Source organism: Carettochelys insculpta, chromosome 31 (assembly GCF_033958435.1).
Source record: "Carettochelys insculpta isolate YL-2023 chromosome 31, ASM3395843v1, whole genome shotgun sequence".
Taxonomy (NCBI): Eukaryota; Metazoa; Chordata; order Testudines; family Carettochelyidae; genus Carettochelys; species Carettochelys insculpta.
In genome coordinates this window covers 966,237-992,926 of record NC_134167.1, presented here as the reverse complement: position 1 = coordinate 992,926, position 26,690 = coordinate 966,237, and the positions used below count along the sequence as shown (strand labels likewise).

Below are 26,690 nucleotides of genomic sequence, written 5' to 3'. Positions count from 1 at the left end.
CTTTATTTCCCCTCTTACTTCTTGTTCATTTAAATGGTAGGGTATTTGGGGCAGAGACTGTGCCTTACACTCTCTCTCTCTCTATATATATATGCACGCGCGCACACACGCACACACACACAGTGCTTAGCATAATGGGCCACGTCTTACCTCCCTCCTTGCTATTCTAATGTAAATAATAAACTACCACTACAAGGCAAAATTCCTCCTTTGGATATTTACAGTAACTATTGCTGCTGTCTCATAAATGGCCGTCAAGATATATAGCGATCATGTGCAATGAAGTCCTTTGTTTACACTGGATGAGCACCCTGTCAGCCCACACAGCAGAGGATGAACTGGGGCAAAAGCATGAGCAGCCGAGCCATGTCTCTGGAGTTCGGAGCTCTAACAACTTCATTCCCTGTGGATGTACACCCGCCTCCCTTCTGAGGGTGCTGTCCTGTCCCAGCGAGTGGCACTGAGGCCACAGAGAGAATGTCTGCTTGACAGCCTTAGCTACCAAGCAGCTGGCTTTTATCTCATGAAGTAGAGGCTGCTGTTCTAAGCTCCAGAGGTCCCAGATTCAAGTTCCACTGTCAGCATTACACACAGAATGGGACTTATAATGCAGTCTCACCAGTGGGTTACTGTATCTCATCCAAGAGGCAGTGTACCTTTGATGTAATTCTATTGGTAGTAGTAGAGATTCACCAGCGATGACTCTGCCCCAGCAACCCACTGCCCTAAAACATGATGGGGGAGTTCAGCTCTCCAGGCGTATGTTGGGAAACTAACACAGCAAAGCACAGACTATCCAGAAGGGTCTTGGACTGCATGGATAACAATTTTTTTATTTCAGAAGGTGGAGAAAGCTACTGGGTCGGGGGGGAGCAGTTCTAGATTTGATTTTAACAAATAGGGAGGAATTCATTAAGAATTTGAAAGTGGAAGGTAGCTTGGGAGAAAGTGACCATGAAATCATAGAGTTCATGATTCTAAGAAATAGTGAAAGGGAGAACAGCAAAATAGGGACAGTAGATTTCAGGAAAGCAAATTTTGATAAACTCGGAGAAGAGAAAAAACAACTGAAGAGAGCTGGTAGTTTTTAAAAGGGACATTATTAAGGGCTCAAAAGCAAGCTATACTGCTGCATAGGAAAGATAGAAAGTGTCTCCTTGGGTTATCCAGGAGATCTTGCATGATCTCAAAATCAAAAAGGAGTCATATAAAATGTGGACATTAGGAGAAATTACAAAAGATGAATAAAGCAAACAGTACACATATGCAGGGGCAAGATTAGAAAGGCCAAGGCACAAAATGAGCTCAAACTAGCTAGAAACATAAAGGGTAACAAGAAGTCATTCTATAAATATATTAGAAGCAAGTGCAAGATCAAGATCAGGGAAGGCCCGCTACTCAGTGAAGAGGGAGAAAGAATATCAGGAAACTTGGAAATGGCAGCGGTACTTTAATGACTTCTTTGTTTCAATCTTCAGCAAGAAGGCTGATGCAGAAATGTCTAACATAATGCACAATAGTGGGAAGGGGGTGGGTTTAGAGGAGAAAATAAAGAAAAAAACTAGTCAAAAATTACTTAGAAAAATTAGATGTCTGCAAGTCACGAGGGCCTCATGAAATACATCCTAGAATACATAAGGAGCTGATAGAGGAGGATTCTGAGCCTTTAGCTTTCATCTTTGAAAAGTCCTGGAAGTCAGGAAAGATTTCAGAAGACTGGAAGAGGGCAAATATAGTGCCCATCTATAAAGAGGGGGCAAAAATAACCCAGGAAACTACAGACTAGTCAGTTTAACTTGTGTGCTGGGAAAGATAATGGAGCAAATAATTAAGGAATTGATCTGCAAACATCTGGAAGAAAATAAGATGATAGGTAACAGCCAGCATCAATTTGTAAAGGACAAATCATGCCACACCAATCTGATATCTTGTTTTGACAAGATAACAAGTCTTGTGGATAAGGGAGAAGCAGTAGATGTGGTGTACCGAGACATTAGTAAGGCATTTGACAGCGTCTCGCATGATCTTCTTATCAATAAACTAAGCAAATACAACTTAGATGGGGCCACTCTAAGGTGGGTGCATAACTGGCCATAACCATTCTCAGAGAGTAGTTATTAATGGTTCGCGGTCATGCTGGAAGGGCATAACAAGTGGGGTTCTGCAGAGATCAGTTTTGGTAACAGTTCTATTAAATATCTTCATGAACGATTTAGATACTGGCATTGAGAGTATGCTTATTAAATTTGTGGGTGATGCCAAGCTGGGAGGGATTGCAACTGCTTTGAAGTATAAGCTCATAACTTAGAATGATCTGGACAAACTGGAGAAATGGTCTGAGGTAAACAGGATAAAGCTGAATAAGGACAAATGCAGAATAATCCACTTAGAAGGAACAATCAGCTTCATACACACAGAATGGGAAGCGACTATCTAGGAGGGACTACTGTGGGAAGGGTTCATAGTGGACCACAAGCTAAATATGAGTCAAAAGTGTGAGGCTGTTGCAAAAAAAAAAAAAAATAATTCTGGGATGTATTAACAGGAGTCATGCAAGCCAGAAGTCATTCTTCTGCTCTACTCAGCACTCCTAAGGCCTCAATTGGGGTATTATGTCCAGTTCTGTTGTTCTGTAGGGCTGTGTCTACACGTGCCCCAAACTTCAAAATGACCATGCAAATGCCCATTTCGAAGTTTACTAATGAAGCGCTGAAATGCATATTCAGCGCTTCATTAGCATGCGGGCGGCAGCGGCGCTTCGAAATTGACGAGCCTTGCCGCCACGCGGCGCGTCCAGACGGGGCTCCTTTTCGAAAGGACGCCACCTTCTTCGAAGTCCCCTTATTCCCATGAGCTCATGGGAATAAGGGGACTTCGAAGTAGGTGGGGCCCTTTCGAAAAGGAGCCCCGTCTGGACGCGCCGCGTGGCGGCAAGGCTCGTCAATTTCGAAGCGCCGCTGCCGCCCGCATGCTAATGAAGCGCTGAATATGCATTTCAGCGCTTCATTAGTAAACTTCAAAATGGCCATTTGCATGGCCATTTCGAAGTTTGGGGCACGTGTAGACACAGCCTACAATAGCTCAAGCAATAGGAAGAAGCAGTGCAACCTTCCTACATTCTTGCACTCTTTCTTTCTTTTGCATTTGACAGCCATTGCTGCAGGGTTTCTTTCTTTGCAAGTACTGATGACTTTGGGCTTCAAACAAAGAGTGGGAAAGGAATTTACAAGGTTAACTTGAACTCTAGGATCCTGGCTATTGGTGATTCAGACTCCCCCCTTTGAAGTGCCCTCTCAGTTAAGGGCTGCAGGTTAACTGGGCCTTGATGTAACCACCTGGGGATAGGGCATTCTCAGTGAAAATTTCTTGACTGGCATTCACTAACTGACTAGTTTCCCAAAACAAAGCAAGCAGTCCTGTAGCACCTTAAAGACAAACAATTTTATTTATTCGCTAATGAGCTTTCCTGCGCAAGACCCACTTTTTCATATTCCAAACTAATAAGAAGTGGGTCTTAACCCATGAAAACTCATTAGTGAATAAATAAAATTGTTAGTCTTTAAGATGTTACAAGACTGCTTGCTTTGTTTTGCAACAATAATTAACATAGCTACCTCTCTGGCCAGTTTATTATCTTCTTTCCAACTGTGATTACTAGCAATTCTCTTAAAGGAAGGTGCAAGAAACCCTGCAATGACAGATAAGGGATAATTTCCTACTAGGAAGATTTTTACTTAACTTCCATCAATTAGAGATCCACCTAGTCGGCCTTCCATTTAGCTCCCTGCCCTGTGAACATCTGGATCTGCAAAACTGTTGGCAACCTCACAAGAACATCCACAGCTGTAGTATTTTGGCTTCCAATCAGGAAGGAGCCAGGGAAGTCTGAAGTGTCTGAGTAATAAATTACAAAGGGAATGGACTAACTGGACAATTTGATTATCTGGCAACCCCTATACCCAGGGATGCCAGATAATCAAGCTGCTACTGTAATAAATGATAATTGCCTGAACCAAAATCCCAGGCCAGTCTACAGATGTGCGCGCTCTCTCTCTCTCTCTCTCTCTCTCTCTCTCTCTCTCTCTCTCTCACACACACACACACACACACAGACATATATTCAGGAATCCTCAAGAGGTTCCACAGAAAACTGTACCCATCATTTGTAATGCAGTAAGTCAAAGGCAGGTGGCAAAGAACTTATGAGAACTTAGAATAATTTGGATCTGTGGAGTCTAGATTTGTACTAGATCGACATATTCGCATGAACAGTAGACATTACGTTAAACCTATAGTGTCAGAAGATCCTTCTCCGCACAGACAGCGTATTAATCAAAGGTCCCAGCCATTTCACTTCAATTGCTAATCTAGTAACAATTTACCAGCAAAGCAAAAATAAATAAGTTAAACCCCAGGGTCTGTTTTAAATAATCCTTACAACTCCCCTATGAAATTCCGATGTCTTTTAGTTTTATTTATTTATTTGGATATACAGGTTGACCCTCTCCTGTCCTGCACCCTTGGGACCTAAGCAGTGCTGGACAAGAGAGTTTGCCAGAGAATGAGAGGTCAATATTTTCTAGCACTTTACTAACTTTTCCCCTGCTTACTGGGCTCTTAGAAGAGATTTAGGGGTAAATTACAGCTAAATAAAAGCACAGAATACTGAGAGCCAGGACTGGTGGCTGGAACCAACTTTGTGGGACCGTGAGAAACTTGGCCACACCCATGATAAGTGGTCATCTGGCTAACTACAATCATGTCAATTACACAGTTTGCTGGACAAAAGAATTCTCGATTAGAGAGGTTCAACCTTTATATCTTGTCTTTCAGCTTCGGTGAGTGATACCAGATGAAAAAGGGATGAGCATCTTCAGTCCAAATTGACTCAAGAAGAGCACTAAACCATCCCAGCAGATCTGCTACTTCACATAAGTCCTGTGTCCTATATGACATGGTAAGTCCCCACCTCTCCCCTCTGCTCCAAAGAATTCATAGCATTTAATCCAATGAGTTGAGCTACACCTGTGTTGTTTATCCAGCTATATTTATGGCTTTCATCCTCCTTGTAGCCTGGTGCCTGCCATGAGTTAAAAAATGTCAACATTATTATTGTTTATTAATCCCATTATTTTTGGTAGTTCGTGATGATCAAAGACGAATAAGCCCTGTTATGAGTACTGCACAAACACAGACCAGCAGGCAGTTCCTCTACCTTCTGTCTGTGCCACTGAGGCCTAGCCTGTTTGTCCTGTATAAATGTGGGAGCTGGGGTAACCCCAGCTTGTGTAACCCCAATATATCTACATGTATCTCAGCAGAAAGGTACATTGTGCCAGTCTTCCAGGTGAAATAAGCTATATGCATGGAAACATACTGAGAGTAGCATAAGTGGGTCCATGATAGAATAGGGGCTCCTGCTTTAACTGCATCACAACCTCTTCAGGAGTAACACTGCCAATGACAAACAGATACATGGTGTGGAGAAGAAATGGCAGGCAAAGGTGGGGTGCACAGAAATTCTGGGAGGTTGCCAGGGCGGATCAGTTTGACTTTGTGGGTGCAGTGGACATGAGTTTCCTGGACTGCGCTGGTGGATAGCTATTTAGAGCATTTTAAGTAACAGTTCCAGTTAAGAGACGAGCCCTGTTTTCTTAACAGTGCTGATGTCCCTCATATGGTCGTGAAGATGAGTGAGGGACATGTCGGGCAAATTCACTGCTGGTGTGAATGGGCAGGTTGTATTAGCAGGTTAGTGGCGGATGCAACCAATCAATGGGGTCGGAATTGAACTTGCCCAATGCTGGTAGCAGAGCCAGCAGCAAGCAGCCTAGCCAGGCATGAAAGGAGCAGTCCAGTAGCAGAAGGCGCTAAGGGAGCAGTTCATATGTGTGTTGGGCAGCTCAAGAGGAACTGAAAACTGTTGATGGCTGTATGAGCTGGAGGAGCTCCAACGTTCATGGTGCAACGCAGGGCTGTGTAAGTTTCCTCCAAGGTATAGGCAAGGAGGGGTGATGTAGAAACAAAGGAACAAAACGTGTGTGTGTCTGCCAGCTCAATTGCCAGTCAAGGCACAATGGAGCCTGGGCAGAGAGCTGCAAGGATGGCACACCCTGGTGTGACACTGTACAGGAGCATTAGTTGGTCAGCTCCTTTACATTTGCTGTAGAGTACTGTGCTGGGACTCGGGTCTTCTGCTGAGAGAGCTTGGGCAAGTCACTTCACCTCTCTGCTCCAGCTCTCCTATCTGCCAAATGGGGAGAAAGATACCACCCTCCTTTGCAAAGTGCTGCTGATGTCAGTGCTGTTGGTAAAGAAAGCTATACAGGAACTATGTGGAATTAGTTATTACTGATTTTTATTTATTTGTGGCTGGTTCAGGCCAGTCTCTTTCTGTCATTTATAAAGTGAAAGGTGAGGTTATTATGTTGATTTCACATTTAGGTTTTTGTTTGTATAATTAGGAAATCTTGCCATGAGTTGAAATTCCAAAGCTTTCTGTTAGAATCAAGACTGGATCAGGATAGCTTAAGAACTTACCACAGGCACCACCCAGCGCAGGACTAAATAGCCAAACTTTGCTAGAAGCTACAGAGCATTTCTAAGGCCTCTATGCTTTCTTGAGACTGGGCAGAAATCCCAATATTGAAAGTAGAAGAGCAATTGACTGTTCAACTCAAACTGCAACCCATTCTGCATATGGGCTTCACCTCTTTTCAACAGAGACAAATTCTTAGTGTCATAGATGCTTATGATCTATCAGTCCATTGCTTTTTTAAATCTTATGTGGTGCCAGACAATTTACCTTGATTCATAGAGAGACCGAGACAAATTCTAAAAAATTAGCATTCCAATGGGAACTAACCACTTGAGGGCAAGGCTGCATAGGCACATGAAGCCAATGCATTTGGGTGCATATATGCTTAAAGAATGAAATAAGAGCTAAATGAGTGTTGGTTTGGCCTTCTGCAAAGGGGTAAATTTCATTTACTTGCCCCTATGGCTGCAGGTCCCCATCAGTACAGCATAGCTCTGCCATGTCCTGTCTCCACTTTGAATACGTCATGGAGGGGTGGCAGCTGGTATTAGAAACAGCCCTTCCACTTTCTCACCAGTCCCCTTGCCACCAGGGGGATTTTCTGGCAATTTGAAGCCAACATTCGTCCACTTTGTGCTGATTGAGTAGGGGAAGCAACTGGATCATAAGTGAGAATGTGGCTGTAAATTTATTGTGAATCTGTACGAGGTGCATCTTGGAGCTATACTGCCCTAACTATACTGAAATAACCAAATTATAAAAGGTAGCGTAGCCACAGAGAATTCATCCATTCGGACTAAAGCCGCATGCGTGTGTGTATGCACATGCACTGGATTTGGCCTGCACAACATTAGCAAGTGTTTTACGTCATACATGGTAAATGTAATCACAAGAATATTGCTTCTGATTTCTGTAATTATGAAGGCTAAATTGAATTGAAAAGGTTTAACTTTAATTATTTTCTAAATACAATATTGATATTATTTGAAATTGTGGGTGTTCTTAGGCTTGCAAAAATAAATTTTCTAATTACTTATTGCAACTGGCCTCTATTTAATTACCTTTTTTTAAAGCTTTTATTTTTACTCAAAACTTATTATACATTCATATACTTTTTGTCCCTAATAAACAATTGGGCTGTTCTGTGCTGGGATTTCTCCAACACCATTTGGTGCAGGATATACTTACACATAAATGTATGAAGAGGTAATAGATGAGACAACAAAACCTAGTGATAAGATTTAAAAAGGAAATTGAATGAAACACAAGTCATCGGTGGAATACCCACCATGGCAGTATTAGGGATATTTTGAGACAGAATAATAAAGATGCTGGCAGCCAGAAAGTCCACAGAGCACTTTACAGACCACGTAAAAGTATAAAATACCCACCCCACCCAGAGGCACACAAAAAGAACGATGCAGCACTTAACAGTCTAAAATTTGATGCATGCAGTGGGGTGAATTTCACTTTTATTACCTATTTCATCCAAGGATCTGGTAAGTGTTCATTAATTAAGCCTTGCAACATGCTGTGAATTGTTATCCAAATTGCCCCTGCTTCTCAACTAACAATTTCCAGTCTCCAGGCCCTATCTCAAAGCCTTCTTCTGCCCCTGCCCCTGCCCCTGCCCCCATTCATATGCCCTGTTCAAAACTTTTTTCCCCACTGCACACTCTCATATCTGTTTTGTGATGCCGCCTACCACTGTGGTGGCTGAGCACATCCCACATGTATCAATCGTCTCTTTCCCTTTTCCTTTCTGGATCAAAACGCTGCTTGGGTGGGGTTTTGGAATGTACTCTGGGTTGACTCTTGGATGGGGAGTGCTGGTATTGTGAATGTCACTTGTGGTAGGAAGTTTACAGAAAGAGAAGAAAAAGGAAAGAGGGTGGCCAGGCGCAAGGTTGGCCTAATCTTCTCTGGAAGATGGTTCCGTCCAGCGGGGCTGATGTCCACCACGACCCTTGGGGCAAAAGTGGGGGGGGGCTTGCTCTGTGCCGGCAGAAGGGGTGGAACCTATGGTAGTTAGCCCTGAGTGCTGCTGGGACCCAGTAACTCATGAAGTGGCAGTGCAGCACTGTTGTGGCACCTGAAAGGAGCCAAGAGCTCCAGCCACCACCGCAGCTGAAGTAGGCTTTGAAAAGCTGGGCCTTGGGGCAGCTGCCCCCTTTGTTCCTCCCCACCCTGATCGGCAAGCCTGGTTGCATAGCTGAATCCTCTCTCTCAGGAATGCTTTATCCTTAGCTTTCACTGTCCTGAGCTGTGCTTGTTTCCATATTCCAGGCCTGCAAGACTCTGCCTGTACCACTCGCCAAAGGCATTAGGCGTAAAATCATCACTGATAAAGTCTGGGGCTAGTCTGAAGATTGGGGCCATAGGAAATAATTTACTGGAGACATCGCTGATAGCAGTTGGGTCCATTGGTAAACTGCGCACAAGCAGACAGGATGTGCTTTAACGCAGAGAAGTGTGTACAAAGAGTGCAGGTCTTGCTCAGGGGAGTGCTCTATCCTGAGAAAGAGGGACTAAAAAAAACCTTTGGGGGTTGTGGTGCATAACTGATCACTTCCTTGCTCACCTCTCAAGGGGAGGAGCATGGGAGACACCCCCTCCCCCACTGCTGAGTCCTGGCCCAGCACCCTGTAGATGGGAGTCCTCTGCTGCTTCAGGTCCAGCCCCACAACTTCCTTACCTCCAGCCAGCATGTCCCAGCAACCAGCCTCAGTTCCTCTTGCCCTTCCTGTGGTTGCTAGGAACTTCCCTCTCCAAGGTGTTACCTTCCTGCAGCCTGCTAGGTTTAGTCCTTGGGCTGCCTGCAGCAACTGACTCTGCTCTGCAATGCTTCTTCCATGGGCCTGAAGGGCCCAGACTGGCACTCTTCCCAGCCCCCTCTTGCTGGTCACTTCCCATGCAGCCTCCCAAGGGCTCTATTAACCTCTTACATGCCAGTGGAGAGTAGATGTCCCATTACACTCCTGTCATTGAAAAACTGAGCCATTATCAACTGAGTCTCTTGGCTGGAACCACAAGTCCAGAGAAACATCAAGCGCACCCGTTGTGCCAGAGGCATTCTCCTAGAATCACAGAGCTGGAAGGGACCTCAAGAGGTCATCGTGTCCAGCCTCCTACCCAAGCAGGATCAACCCCAACCAAGTCATGCCTGCCATGACTATGTCAAGCCGGGACTTAAAACCTTGAGGGATCAAGATTCAACCACCATAGAATCATAGGGCCGGAAGGGACCTCAGGAGGTCATCTAGTCCAGCCCCCTGCTTCAAGCAGGCTCAACCCCATCTAAATCATCCCAGCCAGGACCTTGTCAAGCCGGGACTGAAAAACCTCAAGGGATGGAGAATCCACCACCTCCTAGGCAACGCATTCCAATGCTTCACCACCCTCCTGGTGAGGTAGTTTTTCCTAATATCTAACCTACACCTCTCCCTCTTCAACTTCAGACCATTACTCCTTGTTCTGCCATCTGACACCACTGAGAACCGTTTCTCCCTCTTCTCTTCAGAGCTCCCCTTCAGGAAGTTGAAGGCTGCTATTAATTACCCCTAAGTCTTCTCTTCTGTAAACTAAACAAGCGCAAATCCCTCAGCCTATCCTCATAGATCTTGTGCTCCAGCCCCTAAATCATTTTTGTTGCCCTCCACTGAACCTGCTCCAGCAAATCCACATCCTCTTTACGCTGGGAGACCCAAAACTGGACACAATATTCAAGATGTGGCCTCACCAGTGCCAAATAGAGGGGAATAACTACTTCTCTAGATCTGCTCAAATGCTCCCCCTAATGCACCCTAGCATGCCGTTAGCCTTCTTGTCTACAAGGGCGCACTGTTTACTAATATCCAGCCCTTCATCCGCCATAACCCCTTGGTCCCTTTCCATCATACCGCTGCTGAGCCAGTCAGTCCCCAGCCTGTAACAATGCTTGGGATTCCTTCTGCCCCAGGTGCAGGACTCAACACTTCTCCTTGTTGAACCACATCAAATTTGTTTTGGCCCAGTCCTCCAATCTATCCAGGTCACTCTGGATTCTTTCTCTGTCCTCCAACGTATCTACCCCTCCCCTTAATTTTGTGTAATCTGCAAACTTGCTGAGGGTGCAATCCAGTGCCTCATCATTAATGAAGATGTTTAATAACACCAGCCCAGAACTGAGCCTTGTGGCACTCCGCTTGAAACCGACCGCCATCCAGATATTGAGCAATTGACCACGACCCGATGGGCCCAACCATCAAGGCAGATTTCTATCCATCTTATAGTCCAAGGATCCAATCCATATTTCCTTAACTTATGGACAAGAATGTTGTGGGAGACCATATCAAAAGCTTTGCTGAAGTCAAGGTATATCACATCCACTGACTTCCCCATGTCCACAGAGCTTGTTACCTCGTTACAGAAGCTAATCAGTTTGGTCAGGCAGGACTTGCCCTTGGTGAATCCATGTTGGCTCCTTTTGATCATTTCCCCCTCTTCCAAGTGCTCCAAAACAGATTCCTTGAGGCTTCCCTCCATTATTTTCCCAGGGATTTAGGTAAGGCTGACGGGTCCATAGTTCCCTGGATTGTCCTCCTTTCCTTTTTTAAAGATGGGCACTGCGTTTGCCTTCTTCCAGTCATCTGGTATCTCCCCTGATCTCCAAGAGTCTTCAAGGATAATGGCCAAAGGTTCAGCAATGACCTCTGCCAATTCCCTCAGTACGTTCAGGTGCATTAAATCCAGACCCATGGACTTGTGTACATCTAGTTTTTCTAGATGGCTCAGAACTTTTTCCTTCCCCACAGATGGCTGCCCTCCACCTTCCCATACTGCATTGTCTAGGACTGTCATGTGGATGTTGACTTTGTCCGTGAAGACTGAGGCAAAAAAAGCATTGAGTACTTCAGCTTTTCCTACATCATCTGTCACTAGGTTACCTCCCTCATCCAGTAATGGCCCCACACCTTCTCTGAAAACCCGTTTATTGTTAACATGCCTGTAGAAACCCTTCTTGTTACTCGTCACATCCCCTGCCAGCTGCAGTTCCAATTGTGCTTTTGCTTTCCTGATTGCTGCCCAGCATTCTCCAGCTGTGTGTTTATACTCCTCCTTAGTCAACTGTCCATGTTTCCATTTCTTGTATGCATCCTTTTTGAGTTTAAGCTGACTAAGGATTTCCCCGTTAACCCACCTCCCTAGGCAACGCATTCCAGTGCTTCACCACCCTCCTGGTTTTTCCTAATATCCAACCTAGTCCTCTCCTTCTGTAACTTCAGACCATTACCCTTTGTTCTGCCATCTGTCACCACTGAGAACAGTTTCTCTCCATCCTTTTTAGAGCACCCCTTCAGGAAGTTGAAGGCTGCTGTTAAATCACCCCTCAGTCTTCTCTTCCGCAAACTAAATAAGCACAAATCCATCAGCTTCTCCTCACAGGTCATGTGCTCCAGCCCCTTAATTATTTTTGTTGCCCTCCGCTGAACCTGCTCCAGCAAATCCACATCCTTGTTATACTGGGGGGCTGTAGCTTGTCCAACTCCATCCCCTCACCAGACCCAACCTGGCTGCTATGGGGAGAACTGCATCAGCATGTGCTGATTGAAAGATGCTTTTGACATGCCCCATGCAGGCTCCAGGGCCAAGTGACCCTTCCCTGGGTTCTGCACGGGGCATATCAAAAGCATCTTTCAGTCAAGAGATGCTTTTCAACAAAGCTACTGTGGCAGAGACCAGGGCCCTGGCCTTTTTAAATTGCTGGGACCTTGGGCAATTGCCCCTTATCCTGCCCCCATAACCAATCAGGCCTATAGAGCTCAAGCGGTGAGTAAACCTTTCTGTGACCCATTGCATTGTTTCATCCTGTTTCTTTAAAGTGAAGTAGTTTTAATATAAGATATCCCTTTTATTGTGGTAATTCACCTGTAAATAGGAAAATATCCGTCTCTTTTATTCTATGCAAAAGTATGCACTAATGTGGCATTAAGGCTGACATTTCAATTGCACATCAGTGTTCCAACACAGAATTAGTGTTACTCCAAGGATCCGAACTTTGACCCAAGTTCAGTAAAGTATTATGCACTGTCCCTGTTCCCTAAAGCATTTTAGCATGTGCTTTGCTGCATAGATATGGACAGCTGAATATTGTAGTTCCAAAAACAAGTGATGTTGCTTCAATTTTGAGCTATTTACAGCTATCTCTGTCATTGTCATACTCACCAAAGGGATCATGTGTCATGCATAGGATAGTGACAGGCCTGTGTAGCAGCAAAACCCAGAAGATCTATGGAGCTTTTGAGGGACAGCAGCTATGGAAGCTAATTTTGACTGTGTCAGGCCCTTGTTGTCACTCAAGTACAGCAGTGTTTTTTATGTTGGAGTCAGAAATCTGTCAACTTTTTTTTTTTTTTTTCTGGTCATGTTTGTTTTGCTCTAGCACTCAGTTTGCTGAGAAATTCCCATACATGAATGTACAGAGAGGGACTGATTTCCACCCTGTTCTTAGTCATGTCTCCTTTGCAGGTGCAATCAGCTTCTTAGTGTAGACATAAAACTGACCTCTAAACTGCGACCCCAGTTGTTATTTGTGCCAGTCAATTGCAGGTGCATTGAGGACAGGGTTTGCAAAGACTACCGTGCCTTTGTTAATTTTGTAGGTAGGATACAGCAGGACAGAACTTAGTTATAATGTGTGTGTACATATGGGTGTCTGTATCTATCAGCATCTCTGAGTGAATGCTGCATGTGTACAGATGTAAATAGAATTAATGCATGTTTGTAAAATAAATAATGGCTAATAGTATTTCTCATTATTTACCATAAAGAAAGATTCCAGGCCATGTTCTGTCTGTCAATCCATAGAGTGATTTTGTTGATAAGAATTTAAGAGCTGGTGGATAGAGGGGCAACGGACCGAAGCAATCACCTGAGGCACTGGGTTTGGGGTGCCATATGGAAATTTAACAAACGAAGGGGTGCCAAAATGCAGCTTGGTGAGTGCCGTTTGATCTAGGGCTGGCCTCCTACATCATACCGCAATAGATATGCGTGAGGGGCAAGGTTCTGGTGAGCTGTAGGACGCCTTCCTAAATAGGCTTTATGCAGGTATGGCCCATACTGAAGGAGGGGACAAAATGCACCCCAGAGGGCAACCTTGAGAAGTGCTGCAGCTACAAATGGACCTCAAGCGGTCATTGAATCTAGTTCCTTGCACTCCTAGCAGGGCCAAGCACCATCTAGACCAGCGGTGTCCAATAGGAATTCAAAGATCGCCACACTTGTGGTTGTCATTTTTCCATTTAGTTATATTATGCAAAGTTTTATTAAATAGTAATAGAAAAAATAAATACCGTCTGGCCTTTGAATTCACATGAAAATGTGAGATGACATAATAATCACAGACACAAGAATGGCAACACAACTCATTGCAACAAAGAAAGGCTAACTACAGAAAGGGCTTTGAACCCACCCATAGCCATAAAGACAAATGCAAAGTACTCCACTTGGGAAAGAACAATCAGTTTCACACATACAGAATGGGGAGAGACTGTCTAGGAATGACTACAGCAGAAAGGGATCTAGGCATTATAGTGGACCACAAGCTAAATATGAGTCAAGAGTGTGGTGCTGTTGCAAAAAAAGCAAACATGATTCTGGGATGCATTAACGTGTGTTGTGAACAAGACATGAGAAGTCATTCTTCCACTCTACTCTGCATTGGTTAGGCCTCAGCTGGAGTACTGTGTCCAGTTCCGGGCACAGCAGTTCAAGAAAGATGTGGAGAAATTAGAGAGGGTCCAGAAAAGAGCAACAAGAATGATCAAGGGTCTAGAGAATGTGACCTATGAAGAAAGGCTGAAAGAATTGGGCTTGTTTAGTTTGGAAAAGAGAAGACTGAGGGGAGACATGATAGCGGTTTTCAGGTATCTAAAAGGGAGTCATAAGGAGGAGGGAGAAAACTTGTTCTTCTTGGCCTCTGAGGGTAGAACAAGAGGCAATGGACTTAAACTGCAGCGAGGGAGGTTTAGGTTGGACATTAGGAAAAAGTTCCTAACTGTCAGGGTGGTCAAACAGTGGAATAAATTGCCAAGGGAGGTTGTGGAATCTCCATCGCTGGAGATATTTAAGAACAGGTTAGGTAGATGTCTATCAGGGATGGTTTAGACAGTCCTTGGTCCTGCCATTGGAGTAGGGGGCTGGACTCGATGGCCTCTCGAGGTTCCTTCCAGTCCTAGTACTCTGTGACTCTATGATAGTCTGTATCAACCACCCCCCAGTGTGGCTGGGAGTGATGTGGCTCCAGGTGTTCCCTGCAAGTAATGCACAGACAGCAGCACTGCCCTGACACATTAGAGGGCATGATATCAAAGCCACATCCTTGCCATCCTCCCTTTCAGCTCGGGTGGCGGCAGTGCCCAGAGGGGTTTCCTGCTTTCTGGCAGGCTGCCTCGCCTGAGTGAGCACCTGTGCTAATTGTCTTGAGCACAAGTGTTCAATCTGAAGAATTATTATTTCTTATTAGTTAGTTATGCATTTGCCACAATGCCATGTCCTGTTTGCCATATGTGGCGTGGAGCGAACATATTGAACACCATGAGTCTAGACTATCGCTGACAGATGCCTATACATCCTGCTCTTAAATATCTCCAGTGATGGAGATTCCACAACCTCCCCAGGTAATTTATTCCAGTGCTTGACCACCTGGACAGTTAGGAAGTTTTTTCTAAACTCCAAACTAAACCTCCCCTGCTGCAATTTAGTCCCATGTCCTATCCTCAGAGGTGAAGGAGAAAAAATTCTCGCTCTCCTTCCTGTATCATTCTTTTGGGTACTTGAAAGCGGTTATCATCTCTGTCGTCTTTTTTCCAGATTAAACAAACCCAGTTCTTTCCATTGTTCCTCATAGGTCATGTTTTCTTGACCTTTAATCATTTTTGTTGTTGTTTTCTCAACCGTCTCCAATGTCTCCACACCTCTCGAACTGGACACAACATGCCAAATGAGGCCTAATGAGCTCAGAGTAGAGCGGAAGAATGACTTCTTGTGTCTTGCTCTCAACACTCCTGTTAATACATCTAGAATCATGTTAGCATTTTTTTGCAGCATTGTCACACTGTTGACTCATATTCCACTTGTGGTCCAGAATGACCACAAGATCCCTTCCTGCAGTACTTCATCGTAGGAGGTCAATTGCCATTTTGTGTACGTGAAACTTATTGTTCCTCTCTAAGTGAAGTGCTTGGCATTTATCCTTATGGAACTCAGGGGCCCATATTAAAAAGAGTGGGAGTGAGGCCTATCTGCCAAGTCCTCCTGCCATCCAGGACTACCCTGTACCATCCAGCATTGTAAGGCTTCATGCAGGAACTGATGTGAAGCATCAAAGGTCACCTGAGGTGGCAAGTGAATGTCTCTTCAGCCATGTATACACATGCCCCTTCCTTTCAGAAGGGGCATGTTAATGAGACACTTTGGAACAGGTTAATGAGGCGCTGGCATGCATATTCAGCACCTCATTACCATAATGGCAGCCAGTCGTGCTTTGAAAGTGCTGCTTTCGAAGTGTAGACTCTGTATAGACACAGACGCTTCAAAATACGTGCCACACTTTGAAATTCCCTTTTTCCCAAAATGAATTGGGAATAAGGGAGTTTCAAAGTGCGGAGTTTATTTCAAAGTGCCTGTATCTATGCAGCCACTCTGCGTTTCAAAAGCAGCCCTTTTGAAGCACGACTGGCTGCCATTATGCTAATGAGACACTGAATATGCATGTCAGCGCCTCATTAACATGCCACTTCCAAAAGAGAGGACCACATGTAGACACAGCCTTAATGGGCTGCAGTTGTATGTCTCTGAAGTGGGTAACAGTCCAGCTGGAAATGTCACTGGATCCTAGTTATTTTCAATAAATATTTATCTGCTTAGCTAACAGCAGGGAAATGCATTGACCCAGTCTGTCACCCCCAGGTCATTGGTCTGAATCCAGCCTGCTCTGAACCCAGCCAAGGCTGGCTAGTGTCTCTTGGCTGCTCAAAGTAACAATTAGTTGATGGTCTCAGGCCAGGTCTTAGCAAACAGATGTACACACCACAAAATCACTATCACAACTAAGCAACCAGTTTAGCAGGGGAGCCAAAGGTTTGATCTGTGCTATGGTGCTGAATTGTCTTCCTTTTTGTACCCACTGCACACCACAAATAAAGCATGCTAGCAGCACAGCGTGGGAAAATCTTGCACTGCTGCTGGCTGTGACATTCTCATGAGTGCATCTGGATGCACAGGACAAGTCTCCAGTCTGACAAATCTGGCCACTGAGTTAACACTAAATGCTGAAGGCCCAAAAAATATAAACAGCCCCCCGCCCTCCCCCCCCAAAAAAACACAACCCACCACACCCTTAGTCCTGCACTGTGAGTGCTGCTGAGGCATTAGGAAATCTGGAGGCACGTTTTCAAAGTTGCTCAGCTCCCACTGAGGCTCCAGCATCAGGGAGAGATGTTCAGAATTTCCAAGGATGGTGTGTCTATGTTAGGGACTGATGTCATTTGCAAATCTGTCAATATTTATGGCTGATGAATGTAGCTGGTTGAAAAAATTGTATCTTAGCTTCCCCTCTCCGACCAAGCAAAATTAATTTTGTTTTTCTAAATGACTATTTTTACTGAATTTTTTATTTCATTTAAAAATTTCCATTCTAAATGAAAAAATCTTATATATATTCATTTATTTTCTCAAATAAATTTTTTGAGTGAAAAACTGAAAGGTTTTCATGGGAAATTTTGAAGGGCAGAAATAGATTTTTTTTCCCTAGACTCTCCCATGTAAACAATGAGCATTGTTTTGACCAGCTCTCCTGTGAACACTTGAAAGTGGGCCCTTGTAAAAATGGACCTTTAAAAATAGCTGTTTTGAGAATCAAGCCACATTTCTTCTTTCTAGCCCACTGTTTCTTCGATCTGGCTTGGCACTCAAGCTGTAGTCCAGGAACTGAGCTGCTGCAGAGAGGGTCTCAGTGGTACACGTGTCCCCTTCTGCTCTTCACAGGCTTTGATTGGCTTAAGCATCTTGGTGAATACAGCATGCGGAGGCAGAAAACCATAATGCAAATGGTAGAGCTAACCTATTGAATGCAGTAGGTCACATTTCATACAGAAGATCTATAATTCATAGTTTATGCAGAGTTCATAACCGATGAATACTCATGACAAGAATGAGCTCTTTATGTGATATGGGGTAGTAACCATGCCAAATGCAGGTGGTGTTGATGGTTACAAACTGGTTACAACCAATACATTGGACATTGTCCGGAGGTGAAAGTGAGCTGGTGCATCACTCTGGTAGGAGCCAGGCAGGTGCCTTACTGCGGGAGGAGATGGCGCACTCCCAGCTGGGCTCCTGGGGCTCTCCTGCAGGCTGCTGAGCTCAGCAGATGGTGGGTGAAAGAGGTTGGCCCCAAAGCCTTACTCTGAGCCTTCCTCACACCCCAACCCCGACTCCTGCACCCCCACCCCACAACCCCCTGCCCTAACCTCCCTGCACTCCACCCACACTTCAGTTTCTTCCATACGTACTGTCATATTGCTCCTCTCAGCCCCCTGTCCTGAGTGCCCCTACCCCACAGGGGACAACATTTCTCCCCTGACTCTGTAACAGTTGATTTAACTGTGCACTGAATCGCAATATGTAGGTTTTAACTAGTATTTTCATCAGCAGATCTCAAAGTGGTTCATAAGCTTTAAGGTATTCAGCCTGCGCTGAGGAAGTAAGTGCCATTTTACAGAAGGAGAACCAAGGCACAGAGAGGCTAGGTGACTTTCCCAGCAACCTGTAGGAAGTCTGTGTTGGTAACGGAGGAATGGTAGGTAACTGTGTCTCCAAAGTCTGAGGGGCTTGTGCCAGAACCACTGGATAAGCCTTCATATTAATCAATTGTTAGCCTTTTATAAGCTTTGTAAACAGGGAAACACAGTAATTAGCCAGGCGCGGCAGTGAGAATACCAGTGAAATGCTTCCTTAGCAGGACAAAGGAGTGGCTGTTATGCACAGCCAATCAAATACAAGTAAGGGGTATTACATTGTCATGATCAAAACCTCATTGGTTTCTCAAGGGACGAAGGCAGTACCTTGTCACCTTGCAGCCTTGGGGTGAAGTTGTCTCCCATGCAGAGGACTAGAACAATGTATTTTTCACCCCTTAATCCTGTTTTGAGCATTTAAGTGTGTCGCTGGCCTTGTACCAGTCCCACTCTACAGGGATTGAGTCTCACCCCCTCTTACAAATTAACCTGTTCGTGTATGTCTCATTACACGGGTGTCTTTGCAAAGGCTCTGGCTAAGGAGTTGCTGCAGTTGTAATTATCATGCCACCATCCCCATTACCTAAAACAAAATACAAATGTTAATATCCTAGGAGAAATTAGCCAGAAAAGGAGTCTGAAACTGCTCCCTCTGTGGCTTGTAAAATGGGCTGTGTTACAACATTATAAACATGTTTCGTAAATCTTGTCTCGATTTAAAAATTGTCATGGCTGGCATTCCCCAAATGCCAGCAGTCGCATTTTCCACTTGGAAACGTAAATGACCAAACATTAGTGCAGTAACCTAATATTGCCAGGCTCAGATGTTTCCTTCTTTAATAACATTAGAAGTAAAGACAAGTGACTTCTTCGCCTGTTGAATTGTTCCAAGGATGAAACAAATTGTAGGGCTTTACATTTATTAACAATGGCCAGCTTTGAATTACTTTTATAGAGCTTGAGGCCCAATTAACTAACTCAAAGATGATCTTCAATATAAATGATAACCTCCAACACAATTACTGTGCAAGGGAAGAATGGAAAGTGGGTAAATGGCATATTATGTCTCAGCGTCATTTTGAATTTAAAGGGTGAGATTTCACTTACAAGAGGGAGGAGGGGTGTTTCGTTAGCAGAAATTGTTATTTTTTCTTACTATATACTTTTTCCAAATTGAATGTGGGTCCACCCCTATTTAAAAAAAATCAGACTCTGATAACAACAGGTGGCTTCCAGAATAGTTTGTAACCTAATTGCAATTTAGCATCTTTTGGTGATTAAGGTGCCAGATTCTCACTTGATGTAAATTGACACTGCTCTTCTCCAGTGAAGTGGACCATCAGCAGTTTACACCATCTGAGGATCCAGCCTTAAAACTACAGTGCTTTTATCATTCAGATTCTTCTGCCATGCTTTACTTTATGTTGCATCTAGAACCACTTCCCATGAGTACAACCAAATATCTGGTAGGGTAAAGTACCGGTGTGTGTGATTTCCAAGGCACCCCCTATGCTATCTGCAGAGCATAGGAATTGTTTTAGCCCCCTCTTTACAGGCTCAGTTCTTTAGCTCAGGAGGATCCCCGGCTCACCCCCATTGTGCCAGCCATTGCACCAGCAATGGGCTAACTTTGCTCTAGGGTGCCAGTGAAACAGAGAGCTTGGAGGGGAAAACGAAAAGATCTCACCTTGAAACTGATGTCAAGACAATAAAACTGGGGGTACTGCTAATGGACAGTGCTGTGAGTGAGTGGTGAAGCACAGCCAGTTCAGCACAGCTCTCTCTCTACCTCATCCAGTGTTCCACTGTGCAAGGCTCAGAGTGCAATAAAGAACAGGAATAAAAACAGCAAAAGTAGAAAGATGGCCAGGTAGTTTACTTACCATCCTGGGGCTCAGAAGATGAGGTTTCAGTTCCCTGCTGTTCACAGACTTCTGTGTTGCCTTGCACAAGTCACTAAGTGCCTGTCTATGTGGGCATTCAGTCTGAGGCAAACTGGGGTGTGAATCTTGACTCCTGCCAGTCTATGTGGCCCTTACTAATGTGCATTAGAGAACTCTGAAATGGGAGTAGAGCAAAGCACATTAGTACATTGTTAATGTGCATCTGCAGCATCTCCATAGAGAAGTGGAGCGTGGCAGGCTCACGTGGGACAGGCCCACATCTCAGTTCAGGTGAATTAGTTCTCTGTGCTTGAGTTTCCTGTGTGCCAAATGGGTTTATCTAGCCTGAGAGAGGTTGCTGAATACATTGGAGAGCCATAAAGGTCTCATGTTGGGGGTAAATGAGTGCGTAAGGTTATCTGTTGGAAAGATGAAGCCTCTGAATTTAGCCAAATAACAATATAGCCAGTTATATAATATTATTATATAAATAACAATATAGCCAGGTATATAACACAAGCCTTAAATGACCATTTGGGGGATTTCATTCATTTAAATGGAGTCTGCTTTAATATTTGGCGCCTACCATGAAACCTGTCTTACATGTCTGCCCGAGTGATTGGGGGTTTACAAAAAATGCTGCTTGACAGAGGTGGTCTAACATGGGTATTTCAGAATGTCACACCAGGATTTGACACCATGGAATAACTTATGAGACAGCAGCTAAATTAACAAAGGTGACCTCTTGTGTGGGCTTCGGTGTAGTTTCTGGGGGGGGCGTTATGAATATCTGAGCTGCTTGTTTCCAGGTGCTCTTTGGTTTTACCTGACTGGCTGAATTTTTAGAGAGGCATCTGTACTTATGTATGTTGTAGTTGTCCAAAACCCATCCGCAACACATTTCTGCTGACTTCACCAAGTCAGTCTCAAGCCAGTGGTGGTCTCTGTTGACAGTTCTGAGTGGATGCAGTTCACAGAATCACAGGGCTAGAAGGGACCTCAGCAGGTCATCTAGTCCAGCCCCCTGCTTCAAGCAGGATCAACCCCCACTAAGTCATTCCAGCCAGGACCTTGTCCAGCTGGGACTTAAAAACCTCAAGGGATGGAAAATCCACCACCTCTCTAGGCAACACATTCCAATGCTTCACCACCCTCCTGGTGAAGTAGTTTTTCCTAATATCTAACCTACATCTCTCCCTCTTCAACTTCAGACCATTACTTCTTGTTCTGCCATCTGACACCACTGAGAACAGTTTTCCACCCTCCTTTTTAGAGCTCCCCTTCAGGAAGTTGAAGGCTGCTATTAAATCACCTCTCAGTCTTCTCTTCTGTAAACTAAACAAGCCCAAATCCCTCAGCCTATCCTCATAGGTCTTGTGCTCCAGACCCTTAATCATTTTTGTTGCCCTTTGCTGAACCTGCTCAAGCAAGTCCACATCCTTTTTATACTGGGGGTCCAAAACTGAACACAGTATTCCAGATGTGGCCTCGCCAGTGCTGAATAAAGAGGAATAACTACTTCTCTAGATCTACTCGAAATGCTCCTCCTAATGCACCCTAGTATGCCGTTAACCTTCTTGTCTACAAGGGTGCACTGTTTACTTATACCCAGCCTTTCATCCACCATAACCCCTAGGTCCCTTTCCATCGTACTGCTGCTGAGCCAGTCAGTCCACAAACCATAACAATGCTTGGGATTTTTCTACCCCAGGTGCAGGACTTTACACTTCTCCTTATTGAACTGCAGCAGATTTCTTTTGGCCCAGTCCTCCAATTTATTCAGGTACCTCTGGATTCTCTCTCTACCTTCCAATGAATCGACCTCTCTCCCTAGTTTTGTGTCATCCACAAACTTCCTGAGGGTGCAACCCAGTCCCTTATCCAGGTCATTAATAAAGATGTTGTATAACACGGGCCCCAGAACCGAGCCTTGCGGCACTCCACTTGAAACAGACTGCCATCCAGATATTGAGCCATTGACCACTACCCGTTGGGCCCAACCTTCAAGCCAGCTTTCTATGCATCTTATAGTCCAAGGATCCAATCTATATTTCCTTAATTTATGGACAAGAATGTTGTGGGAGACCATATCAAACCCTTGCTGAAGTCAAGGTATATCACATCCACTGACTTCCCCATGTCCATAGAAGTTGTTACCTCGTCATAGAAGCTAATCAGATTGGTCAGGCAGGACTTGCCCCTGGTGAATCCATGTTGGCTACTTCTGATCACTTTCCCTTCTTTCAAGAGCTCCAAAATGGATTCCTTGAGGATTCCTTCCATTATTTTCTCAGGGATTGAGGTAACGCTGAGGTGTCTATAGTTCCCTGGATTGTCCTTTTTACTTTTTTAAAGATGGGCACTACGTTTGCCTTCTTCCAGTCATCCGGTGTCTCCCCTGATTTCCAAGAGTCTTCAAGGATAATGGCCAAAGGTTCCGCAATGACCTCTGCCAATTCCCTCAGTTCTCAGATATTTTATGAGGGAAAGGACTGTGAAGGATAGGAAATAGAGCCCAGGTTTTCCCATAAACAAGATGAGCATCAGTCTAAAAATAAATCTGATGCCTAAGCATCAGGTGACTGGCATGTTGTAAATGCTAGCCAAGTTTTTTTTTTTTGGTTGTTTGTTTTTTTTTAAATCTGGAGCCTAAGCTCCTAAGTGCACATTTAAGTAAAGGCAAAGGAGAGCCATTTCAAAATCCGGCAGGTGTCTGTCTAAAATTTTGGCTGCTGTGTCTAAATGGAGTATAGAAGCAGAGATGATTATTTCAAGGGACATCCATTCCTTTAGTCCTTGATATATTTTTAATAGCACTGCAGTGCTTTATGAAGATACATAAAAAATAGGGAACAATGGTTGAGTTTCACAATGACTTCAGGTTTAGCTAGGTCTTTATACCATGCTCATCATGTGATATCTGACACCCACAAAGGCAAGATTACAGTGGGGGCTCAGTATAGACAGTTATCAAGTGTATGCAAATGGTTTTCGTGGGCATTTTTTCCTGTTACATATAAAACCTTTTTTTTCATTTTTTCCTCAGTCATTTTGATGTGTTGAAGTTGAAAAGTAAAATCCCCAAACTGAAATTTAGTTTTTGGATAACATTTTTCATTTAAAAGTATAAACAAATGAGTTATTTGTTTGTTTGCTTGTTTATTTTGTGTGTCTCGGGTGTTTTACAAACAAATGAGCATTTTTGTCCAAAGCAGTTTGTTTTGGTGCAAAACTTTTTCCTGAGGAAAAAGCTGTCAGTGAAACACTTTAGTTTGGAGAGGGGAAAAAAAATCTCCGATTATTTGTATTTTCCAGATCTAAAGAAATGGGTCTATCCCACAAAAGCTCCTCAGCTAATAAATAATATCATTAGTCTTTAAGGCGCTACAGGAATGCTCATTTTGTTTTTTGAAGATACAGACGAACAAGGGTACCTCTCTGAGGCTTTTTCGCAATTAAATAAAGCTCGTGAGCTAGATATACTTCTGATGGATACCTTTAGATGGTCCTTCGTAACTGATGAATGTGCATTTTTGCTATGCCACAATAGCAGAGATTAAAAGAAGTAAAATATTCCAGCCCAAGTGGTTGATGAGGTGATTCCTGCCATCTGAACTGAGCTCACATGGTTGTTGTAAGTGTACGAAGTATGATCCACTATCTGAAGAACTTGAATTTATGTGTATTAAGGAGAGAAATATAAAGAAACTGAGGATTCTGATGAGATTCCAGGGAGCTCTGGAAATTGCGAAGTAAAAAAAAAAGGTTTTGTGGCTTAGGTATACTTTTAGGATATTCTTTCAAGCAGTACAGTATTTTTAGAAGTTGTGGGTGTACTCCAAGAGTACTGGATTGACTCATAATTAAATTGATATTACTGAGGTGTGGAGGGTTGAGTTAAATTCATCTCCTCTGATTCACGTAAAGAAAAAGAGTCTCTGCATCCATCCTTATATAGTTTTCAAAAAGAAAGACAGAGGAAAACACTGAGGGTGTTATTTTCAAAAGGATCCAAACGAGTTGTACAAAAAAAAAATCATTGTTTTATGCATTTTAAACTGGTGGTTCTTCCAAACCAAAACAGTTTCAGATGTGACTGATCTCCTTACACATAAAGGGTGAGGTGGGGGAGGGGAAATGGGTCAAAATTGTGAAACTATTTCATTTTGGCCGTGTCTGCACTACAGTGATCTTTTGAAAGGTGATCTTCTGGAAAATCTCTTTCGGAAGCTCTTCTTTCAAAAAAGGATGTCCACAAAGGAAAAAGTGGATCAAAAGAGCAGTATTATCTTTTGAAAGAGAGTGTCCACACAGCCCCCACTCTGTTGTATGAACAGGCCAGGGATTGAAAAATCCAGCACCATGAGGACCACTTTTCTGAATAAAGGGCCCCTGGACTGTTTACACGTGCTTTTATCCAAACGAATTTTTTGGGCAAAAGTGCTCTTCCTCATTTGGGAGAGGAAGAGGGCCTTCAGAAGAAGTGCCACGTCTTTCTAAAGGAATTCGAAAGAGTGCATTTTGTGTGTGAACAAGGGCATGATTTTCTGTTAGGCCTTGCTAGTATAGGTGGAACCTTGTGCTTTTTAAAAATGAGAAATCTGTTTTTTTCTGAATTTAAGCTAATTCGGCTGGAAGACAAAAGGTTAATATCAAAAGATTTTGTCACACATTGAAATTATTTTTGGGGTGTAGTGGATATTTTTGGAGATTTCTACTTTTCCTCTTAGTTGGGAATGGAGAAAAAGAAACTCTTGAAAATACTCATGGGTTTGGAACACCACTTGCTGCTCAACTCTTCCCAGCAGTGTCCATAAAAATGACTGGAATTTCCAGAGTCCATTTCTCTTAGAGGCATATAAATAACTGGCAGACTTTGACAGGGACTCAGAACCTAGGGCTTTGGAAATTTAGCCAATTTTTTTAAATAGCTGAATGTTAGCTTAGCCCTTTGGAAAGTATGGCCCTGGATAGGGGATAGCTGAAAATTTGAAACATCACTCTAAAAGCACTTTTGACAATTAATCTCTCTCTCTTGCTCTCTGTGTCTCACTTCCACACTCCCGCAGCCTGTAGATGCCAGTTGCAGTCTCTGTACCATCAGGCCTTCAGAAGCTTGACCACCTATTTTTGTGTGTACCTAGACAACATTGTTCTCCACCCTTGATGTGGAGAGGAAATACTGAAATATTAAAAAAAAAAATATGTTGTCTAGCTTCTGGGGCACAGATGCCATGAAACAAACTTGTACCAATATCCAGAGGAAGAGGGAGGGGAAGGAGATAATTGTTCCAAAATGGATTGCTAATTTAATACTCAAAGCATAGCAGCCATTGTTACACTAGTAAAATCAGACATACGAGAAAATGTTTTAATGAACATGATTTCTAAATACAATTATGCCCTTAGCATGTGCAAGGTCATGATTATTAATGTTAGTTGGTCATCGCTAACCCAAGCAGCAGCTGGGGTTTACTATGACCAGCAAATATGTTTTTCAGTATGATGGTTGGTTGCTGTCTACACTAGGTGCTAATATTTTTAACCTTGTTTTATTTGTAATATGTCAGTTAATACAGATTTTGTTTTCCCATTGTAGATATAGCCAATAAGGGTGGTACCCAAGCAAAGTGCACCAGCGAGTCAGAAAAACTGTATCAGTCGTAGGCTCAGTAGTCTGCATCTGTTCACTTTTATGTCATGTTTCTAAGACAAGCTGTGTTCACGTGCTTTTAAAGCCTGATCTAAAGTCTACTGAAGTCAGTGGAAGTTTTCTCACTGATACCCCTGATTTCTGGTTCAGGCCATTCATTTATGCTGAGGGTTTGACGTCAGGATGCAAGTATGTGTGTGTGAATGGGGAGGAGGGGTTTTTTTGGAGGTGTCATAATGGACTATGCTTTGTAGGTATACTTGGCCTTCTTAAATTTTTTAGTCCAAGCAGTAAGAGCTGAGATTAGGCATTTATAGTTAATCAAATTAATATATAAATAAAAATGAATAAGTAATTGAAGTTTAAATTAAAATCTGAAATAAATTTGTAAATAGTAACAATAATGAATGTTGGTGAATGATACACACCGGTGCAAGTTTATTTTGAAATAAGTTCAGAAGCAGCTAGAAACAAAATCCTTCCCCAATCGTATGATCAAGGGCGCTACAGAGTTTAGTGTTGCATTCCTTTCCTACGCCAAACATCAGCTGGAAGACTGCTTCCTCCATGCCGCACCTGGCTGGTTGTAGTACGATGACCCCCATCTTATCCAGTGCTTTTGGGACTGAACTGGAGAACTCCAGAGGTAGAAGCACAAGCTGCTACATGTGCTAACAAGCCCAGACTCAGCAGCTGGAGGCTGTAACAGAGTCAAATCCTTTTACTGGACATAGGACCTTTAACACATCCTCACTGATGGGTGACACTAGCTCCAGACAATAAAGCAGACATGTGAAACTTAGGTTTGTGAGAGAATCTTCTCCTGTGCCCCTTGA

The 26,690-nt window shown here is 43.6% G+C and overlaps 1 protein-coding gene across 1 annotated transcript in view; it reads left to right on the top strand.

Moving 5' to 3' along the window:
* LRRTM4 (leucine rich repeat transmembrane neuronal 4) overlaps positions 1-26,690 on the top strand; it is an 882,974-nt gene that overhangs the window by 471,828 nt on the left and 384,456 nt on the right. The window contains exon 4 of the mRNA XM_074981699.1: positions 4,834-4,957. The gene's annotated coding sequence lies outside the window, so the exon portion shown is untranslated. The remainder of the gene's footprint in view (positions 1-4,833; positions 4,958-26,690) is intronic.